The sequence below is a fragment of the Cupressus sempervirens genome, chromosome 7, assembly GCF_028749045.1.
Source record: "Cupressus sempervirens isolate cs-2001-9-10 chromosome 7, ASM2874904v1, whole genome shotgun sequence".
Lineage (NCBI taxonomy): Eukaryota > Viridiplantae > Streptophyta > Pinopsida > Cupressales > Cupressaceae > Cupressus > Cupressus sempervirens.
In genome coordinates this window covers 215,503,138-215,512,074 of record NC_143124.1, presented here as the reverse complement: position 1 = coordinate 215,512,074, position 8,937 = coordinate 215,503,138, and the positions used below count along the sequence as shown (strand labels likewise).

The 8,937-nt window shown below is 33.7% G+C and overlaps 1 pseudogene; it reads left to right on the top strand.

Annotated features, from left to right (window-relative positions):
* Positions 1-393: 393 nt before the first annotated feature.
* Positions 394-1,765, top strand: LOC149546257 (growth-regulating factor 1-like; annotated as a pseudogene).
* Positions 1,766-8,937: the final 7,172 nt, after the last annotated feature.

The window sequence follows — 8,937 nt, the reverse complement described above, 5'->3', positions numbered from 1 at the left end:
TGGCCCACTATACTAATTACCATAAAAAAAAGTAATATTTGGTCATTCAAGCCCAAGACAAGTGGGAAATGCTTTATTAATATGCTTTAGGGTTTATATCCACTAGAGGCAAAATAATGTACTAATTACTAATGGATGGGTTATATAAGAAGGGTTTAGGGATAAAGGAAGGAGGACAAGTGGGAAAATACTATTATTAACCTAATTACAAATAAAGAACCAGAAACTTGGGCCCTTTTGCATGGATCACCCATTCCCATCTTGAGGGGTGCAAAAGTAACAAGTCTCAAGTCTGTCTAGGAGCATTTGAATTCCTTGGTGTTTCCATTCTAGGGAATGCAGTGTGCTTGAACAAAATCAAAGCTTATTGAATCTAGAGAGAACAGTGTATGTATGGGCGTAGAGATAATGAACCATCATAGTAGTGGAATGCAAATCTAGATGCAGATACATGGGGCTAGGCCTCCTTTCACACCATCACAGTGGTAGAAACTAGAGCATCAAGCATTGATCTTTAGTACACAGTGACTGGAATCATTGTGCCTCTTAATCTTCTTGTTCCTATCAAGAAAAGATCGAAGGTTGTCTCTATAGGCCTCTTTCATCCACATAATCATCCTCCTGATAGTAAGATTTTTGTATAGCCTTCCTTAAATGTTATTATAACTCAATTTTTTTATGAGGGTAGCTTTACATACATTTTAAATGTCATATTATCATAACCTTTGTTGTGTTATGCAATCAACAATCATGTTATTGTGGTTGGTATGGTTCACAATTAGATGACTTTCAAGCATCATTTTGGTCATATTGTTCTATATCTAGTTGCTTTAGGTGTTTTATTCCATGGATCTCGATAAGAACATGTTTGTTAGTTTTAGTTGATCATTTACATGGATGTCACTAACCATCAAAACACATATTTGGTTTTTATTGTTAGTTTGATATATCTATTTTTATTGGGCATCTATCAAAGGAAATGCTTTATGTCAAATGATTGTTTTCATTTGTATGCTCTTAGAACAATTCATTTAAATACCTACAAATATCTATGTAGTTGTGGATTATAAAACCCATAACCCATTTGGGTGTATTTTAATTAAGACATTCACATAGATAATGGATAAACATCCCATGTTCATGCATGTGGCATAAACAAATTATGATGGAAATGCTAATTAAGACATTCACATAGATAATGGATAACATAAAACAATGAGATTTCAGCTCACCATGATTACAACCAAAATGTGACTAGAACTTGTACTTGTAAAGATTCTTTAATGGGGCATGCTATTTTTTTGCAGTCCGTAATAAAAAGATCAAATTTTGTGGGGTTTTTGAACATGGGTTTCTTTAGTGGTGAGTTCTTTGGAGTAGTGCATTCTAGTTGGGGTCTGGAAAAAACTATGACCCAGAGCCTGGTAGATGCAAGAGAATAGATGGCAAAAAGTGGCCTTACTCAAAGGATGCATTTCTTGATTCATAATATTGTGAGCACCAGATGCATAGAGGAAGAAACCATTCAAGAAAGAATGTGGAAATGCCTCATGATTCCTCCCATCCTTCATGATTAACTCTCTCAGCTACAGCTCATCCCACTAATAACAATAGCAGCACTACCATAACTTCCAACTCACACACTTTCAGCTCACCATCTCCTTATTCTTCTTCTTCAAAACTTTATGGTGGAGGAATAGTTGTACATCTTAATGCAAGTGTCAATCACTTCAACCTGGATTCATCATCATTTATAAGAGACTAAAAGTTGATCTTTCTAAAACTTGAATCTTTAGGGTTAATTTGAGATGATGGTGCCCCCTCTTCCCCACTCTTTTTGGCATCTACATCGATGATCTTGAGGGATTCATCAAAGACTCATCCCTTCTAGGTGATGGTTGTTACTTACATTAGGTTTTAGTCTCCATCTTTCTTTTTGTGTATCATGTGATTCTTCTTGCCTCCTCACCCGAGAGCCTCCAGAGAACTCTTGACAGCTTAGCCTCCTTTTGTGACTCAAGACAGCTTGTGGTTAACTTGGGGAAGACTCGGGTCATGGTCTTCAATTTCTTAAAGACCTCACACTTACATTTCTACTTCCAAGGTCAGGAGATTGAGTTCACTTCCTCATACACTTATCTCGAGGTCAAGTTCTTCAGTCCTCGTTTTAGTTTGAGAGCTGCCATTCAACCCAGGATTAGCAAAGGCATGGGTTCCCTTGCCATGATTGAGAGATAGAGCTTAAGACACCATTTCTAGGACACCTCATCCAAGCTATCCCCCCTAGACTCTCTGCTCAGACCTACTATTCTATAGGGTTCAGTTGTTTGGGGACCATCATTGCTTGATTCAGATTGGACCTCCATTGAGTGTATTTAGACTCTCTTCCTTTAGTTGATTATCAGATGTCATCACTCCATCTTCCATAGTATCATTCTTGCTAAGTTTGGAGCTCATCCCTTTAGGTTGGGGGGCTATTTTTGACCTGATATGGTTTATCCATGATCTTCGATGCTTTGTAGACTTCACAAAGGGCCAGGATAGATATTCTTACCTTGCATACTTCTCCTTAGTTATACTTTCCAGATCTAACACCTCTATGAGAGCCCGTTGTTAGTACGCCCAGGCCACATCCCTTCTAATCTCCATCATGATAGACATTGATTGCTTGTCCCCCTTTCAGTTCTTGTTAGATGCTCCTTCTTATCTTATCCCTTCCATACAAGAGTTGAATGAGTTGGTCAAACTTGACATCTACAAATGGTACCTTGTTACGACTTGGACTAACCCACCTGGGGGGTTAAGTTCAAGGATAGCTTTCTATGTTGAGCACTTTTTGGACATGCAGGATGGAATTATTGCTCAACCCAGATACTTAGCTCAGGGTTGGTGTCATACTCTTCGGGTCATGTTAGGATCTTTCAAGGTTGGTTCCCACCATCTACAAGCCCAAATAGACCATCACATTGATAGAGAGGGCCATATTTGCAGGCTATGCACATTGGTCATGATCGAGACTAAGTTACACTTCATTTTACATTGCCTTGTTTATTACGAGATTAGAGGGAGATTTTATTGTGTATTTAAAGAGTGCAGCTCATTGACATCCTTCTTCATCTATATAGATTAGAGATGTTTGGTGCTTTATCTCTGAGAGGCAATGTGGCTTTGTGATCACACCCTACAAATTCTATTCCCCATGAAGAAGACTGCAGAGCAGCTCATTATGGACTTCTTCTCACCCATGCCCTTAGGGTGGGGTGTGAAGCAGCCCTCAAATACCTCCACCACTATTCACTCCAGATCTGTGAGACCCCGCAGAGCTTATTGTAATGCCCCGCCATGTGACCCAAAAGAAGTTAATCTAAAGGTTTACTAAGTTTGACAAACATTTTTTTAAGATAATAACAACAAGAGATAAAATATAGTGGAAGTAGTTAACATACACTCATGCATCAACAACACATAAATAGGTTACAACTCTTAATGGTCCCATGACGATGAATCACATTTAATTTTTAATTAACACTAAATCCAATATATAATAAATCTACATCAAAGAATAATGTACAAGTATGATTCTATTTAAACAATATACAATCATCTCAAATTCCAGTTGACAATAATCATAATGCACCATCATCCACTGTACAGGTCACAGGGTATGAAGGGCTGAAATATTATAAATCATGAAATAGATTAGAACATCTCTTAAGATATATGAAATAAAATATAATAGACTTAAAATATAACCATCCATCATAGAAATACAAGATCAGATAAAAAGGAACATCTACACAAACACATCCAGCAATGACATCCAATGGTCAAATCTTAATGGTATAAGAAAACGCACTACCACCCAACCTGCTGGAACCCAAAAAGGTCCACTCGCACTATGCTCAGGAGATAAAGTCAAGTCCCAAATGGATGAAAAAATCAAAAATCAAAACCAACATCTAGGTTCAAGGAATCACTTGAGAGAAATCTAACTCAAAGGTGCCAAGACACAAGTATCAACTAAACCCAGAGGCAAACATAGATACATAGGAAATCTATTATGCATATGGAAAATGTCATCGTATGAACCACCTCTAAGGTTACCTAGCTAGTCTTTTAATCCTCCAGCCCCCTAGTGACTCTATGCAGCACTAGTATCCTTTCACATTGACAAGGCATACTAATGAGTCAACTCTAAGGTTGTCAGGCCAGTCTTTTAATCCTCTAGCACCCTAGTGACTTTCTGTAGTACCAATATCTTGTTAATTCATTTTAAACCCATTCAATGAAATGTTATCATTTATTAAATAACCTACAATGGGTTACCCGCCAGCCTCTTTAGGGCCTTTGCCTCCATTGCGAGCCACTTCCCAACATGACATACAGATAACCTACACTAAGCTCAATAAAATCAAAATATCACAAAATACCACATACTATACATCAATTCTTAAAAAAGAAACTGACAAGTACTGAAAATCACCGATCATAATCACAGATTCCACCAGTACGATCATCCTAACATGAGTGATCCAAGAAAGTACACATAATTCAGTCCATGTCATAACATGACATCACCAAAAAAAAAATCATACAAACACCTTAGTCCTATACAAGTGACTAGAAAGCAATCCAAATACAATTGATCAAAGATTCAAAGGTTATATCATATAGGCCACACCAAATTCACAAAAGAACACCAGAAAGCAATAACAACCAATAGATTAAAACACCTCATAGAGCATACAAGACACATTACCATGGTTGAGTATAAAAGATCATATACAATACACCATCATGACATCACAGAAAAACTCCCAAGCCTCTGGTAATACAACTTGACTGGTCAAAGCTAAGTCAACCCTAAAACCCAACACAGTAATCCACATGTCATAAAGAGTACATACAAAAGGAATTACCATAACCATAAGGTTTGAAAACATAAAAGTTCAAGCTTCACTTATAAATTTTCAAGTTTTCATTTTCATTTTCATGTATTACAATTTTGCTAAAGTTCTCAAATTCACACAAGTCTCCACATTCGACAAATCATAAAAGGTTGTTTAAACATTGTCTCATAGTTCAATATGTTAGTCAAAACATCAGATTCACTTAGATAAATCAATCAATAAGTTCAAAATAAATAGTTTAATTAAACCCACTTGATAAAACCCTATTTAAACCAAACTGCACAACTTACAACTAACTTAATAACACTAATGCATTTATTAAACAATAATTATTATATTATTCAAAATAATAATTATAAACTTATTAATAAAATTATACTAATTTATTAATAACTATAATTATTATAATAATAATATAGTAAAACTTATTTTAAATTTACTAATTACATTTCATATTAATTAAATTAATTAATAATAAAATTAACTATATTTAAAAAATTTATTAAATAAAAATTTAATAAATTAAAAATAAAATAAATACATTTAAAACAATTCATGTTTTAGGCCCGTCGGCCTGCCTTAAAAAAGGTCGCTAGTGCACGGCATGCCAAGGCAGTCATTACACTACCCAAGGTAGTCATAGCACTGCCAAGGCAGCTATTGCTACCTTTGGATGCCTCGGCCCATGTACCATGATGGAGGTAAAAAGGTTGGGTGGGGAGGTGGTGGTCCCCCACCCACCCAAATTTGATTTTTTTAATTTAATCTCCAGGTACAGACCTGGAATACCACTTTTTCCAATGAATTCCTATTCTACTATTTTTTTAAATTTTTTTGTCTCATAAGGATAATAATAATTTGTCCAAACCTATGATTGATTTAATATAGATCTAATTTTGAGAACAAACCCTAGTTGACTCACAACACGAGTGTTTTCAATTTGATTCCCATTGACAAATGTTTCAATAATGAAGAAATAATAAAGATGTCTAAATAAGGGTTTCAATTAATCATATCGCTTACAGAGGGTTTCCAAAAATGAAGAATAATCAAATTCATACACAAATATTTTCAAGAAATGAAGAGCAATAATTGTAAAATGACGGTTTCAATCTCTCAAAGCATAAACAGATATTTCTAAATCAAAGAACAATAAACATGCATATAAGGGTTTTAACCCAAATAATAATCTGAAACCAGAATACACAACAGACACATAGAAGATAGAAGTTTGAAGAATGAAAACCATTGTACAAATAAAGCACAAGATCCTACCTAGATCTGATGCTAAAACAATGGCCACATAGAACACGCAAACAATCCACTTTTTCTATAACCCTCCTTCCCAGAAATTCCCACAACAATGAGTTCTAGATCTCTGATAAAGTGTTCTCCCTTAAATTTGGGGCTCTGATTGTGCAATCATGTGAGGGAACTTGATGATCATTATTCTCTTAATATTTAATTATCTTTTACATTTTCATTCATGTTTTTTGCAATATAAAATATCTTTATTAAATTAATTTATTTTCTCTCTTTAATTAATTTATTATATTTTAATTCCATGCATAAGCTTTATGCAATTTAATTAAAACAAACTTTATTGAATTATGTTTTCTCTCTCTTATTAAATCATTAGACGCTTTAATAATATATTTATTAATTCAACTAATAATATTATTTAGAGTTTATTATTAAAACAAAATTCTTAAATAAGTTATTATTAAATTAAATAAATATAAATACACCAAAATTAGAACTTGAACAAAATCTTTAAATTTAATTCTTTTATTTAATTAATTTCTTGATTAATTAAATATAATTAAATATCAAATTTTCTTTATAAAATTTTCATTAAATTATCTTTTAACTTGATTTAATATAATAGAAAATACTCACAGACCCACAAGACTAAATGCAAACCTATAACAAAGTACAAAAAATAGATCAAACTCAAAGGTTATAATCACGAATTTATGTCACTTTTGATGAGTTTGGAAGGTAGACCACTCATATTCTTGCCCTACTTTTTAGGACAAATGGTTTAAGGATAGGATTTGGACTCAAAAGTTATCTCCCCTCTCTTACCATTGAGATATTGTGATAGGGTACGCTCATTGTGGCAATTCAAAAAAGTCAATACCTGGTGTATATGAGCAATGTTAGTATGCTAATAGAAACCAAATTTAAATAAAGCTTCTACAAACTAAAAAAAATTCATAAACTTCAAGATAGACTAAGATGAGCTCTCAATTGAGAATATGAGCCATTAATGGGCTCTCTCAATGAGAAGCTCTCTTGTTGAGTAGCTTTCTCTAAATAGATAGGATGTATGCTCAAGCTTTATGCTTCAAAAAGGGCTTCAAATGGAGTTGGAATTTGGGTGTGAGTGTATGGTTTTGATGTAAAATGGCTTCTCAAAATGGCATTATGACTTTACTTCATGGATTGTGTTATTTTGCAAAGGGGAAGGATCCAATTTATAGGCAAGAGGCTTGAGGGATTGAGGGCTAAGATGCAAGGATGGGAAAAAGCTCATGGAGGGCTTAGATTGCATGAGAGGAGAGCACATGGATTGTGCTTCCTTACAACCAATCAAGGAGTGACACATGTCACATGGTGAGAGGATGGAGGAAAGGGGAAGGATGAGTCAACAAAGGAGGCTCAAGGGATAAAATCTTCATAAAGACCCTTCATAAGTGCTTTTTAAGAACATTTATGACTTTGTGGGCTTTATAAAGTTTTGTGGTTGAGATATTTTGAGGGTGATGAGAGCAATTTCGACTTGGACTTGATTAGGAGGGTTTTAAGCTTGCTTAGGCTTGTGCAAATGATTAGAGGATGGATTAGGATAGTTTAGGATTAGCTTAGGGATAGGCAAGTGGATGGCAATTGGATTGCAATTAATGAGGGTGGGTGAGGGAGGAGATATTTGTTAACTTTGGCTTGAGTTAGCAAGTCTTAACCCATGTTTAGGGAATGTGACAAGGTTAGGAGGGGATTAGGATTAGGGTTAAAGACATCTTCTAGAAGAGTCTAGGCTTTGGATGAGGATGAAGACTTTCTAGAAGAGCCTAGAACTTCCTAGGATAAGATTTTATGAAATAAATAAAGTTTTATTTATTTCAAGGGTTTGGGTTGAGGAGATATTTATTAAAATATTTTTAATAAACATGAGGATTAATATTTAATCTTGATTAAATATTTTGAGTTGGGATTAGGGGTAGGAAATGATGAGATTAGCCTTTAATCAAAATTAAAGAAGGATTAGAAGATTTTGGAAGAGGTTATTGGTCTTAAGGAAATTGGCCAACTTTTGGGAAAAAATAAATAAATTATTTATTTTGGGATTCTTGGTCAATTTATTAATTAAATAATTAATAAATAAGAAAATAATGTTTAAATAAGATTTAAACATTTTTGGGAGGGATTTCTTAATTAAATATTTTTAATTAAGATAAAGGGATTTAATGGCATAAAAATAAATTAATTAATTAAATAATTAATTAATTAATTAATGATGATGTCATCAGGAATTTTTTAGAAAATAAAAATACTTTATTTTCTAAAGGTTTTTTAGGTGTCTACACCTGGTACCTACAATCTACATAAAATCCATGCATGTGCATACACATATATTTTAAACTAAATAGGCAATGACAGGAAGTGGTGCATCGTGTAGATCCCAATTAGCAGGTGACTATGGCTCTCTTCCTCAACCATATCAGAAATGTCAAACATAAAGAAAACATACATGCACACCATACACATGCAAGTATGGGGTAAGTATCCATAGAAACTACATTAAAATCATTCATCTAACTAGCATCATTCAATAACTTAAAGTCAATATATGAACATATATATCATCATTGAAACAATCAAGAAATAATTGGAATAACTAGTACTAAAGTAACTTAGCACATATATTAACTGAATATAAAATACAATTAATCAATTATGGTAATCCAACACTGCTAATCACAAAACATAATCAAAAAATTGACCTAAAAGAATCTGACACTAA